We start from the raw sequence: 379 nt of genomic DNA on the forward strand, positions 1-379 counted from the left end.
GAACAACCAGACCAGTTGGGAATAATAATTCTGTCTATTAAGGAGCAGATGGAGATGGAAAGAAAGATGGCTCCCAGTGAATCACCCTTTAAGGGTATCGTGCAGCCCAGAATATTCAGTATTTTCTGTCTCCAAGCGGATGGTAGTCAGACTGTGTTGCTTGGTGCTTTTCAGCCAGCTCCTGATCCGCTTAATAGATTTGTGTCAGTACAGCAGGGGATTTTATAAGGGACAATAGTTTTATCTTTTACTGGAGCCTGGGTGACACTTGCAGGCTTATTTTCGAACGAGAAGGGTGCCCATCTTTCGATACAAATTGGGAGATGGGCGCCCTTCTCCCAGGGTCGTCCAATCGGCATAATCGAAAGCCGATTTTGGG

Source organism: Microcaecilia unicolor, chromosome 6 (assembly GCF_901765095.1).
Source record: "Microcaecilia unicolor chromosome 6, aMicUni1.1, whole genome shotgun sequence".
Classification (NCBI taxonomy): domain Eukaryota; kingdom Metazoa; phylum Chordata; class Amphibia; order Gymnophiona; family Siphonopidae; genus Microcaecilia; species Microcaecilia unicolor.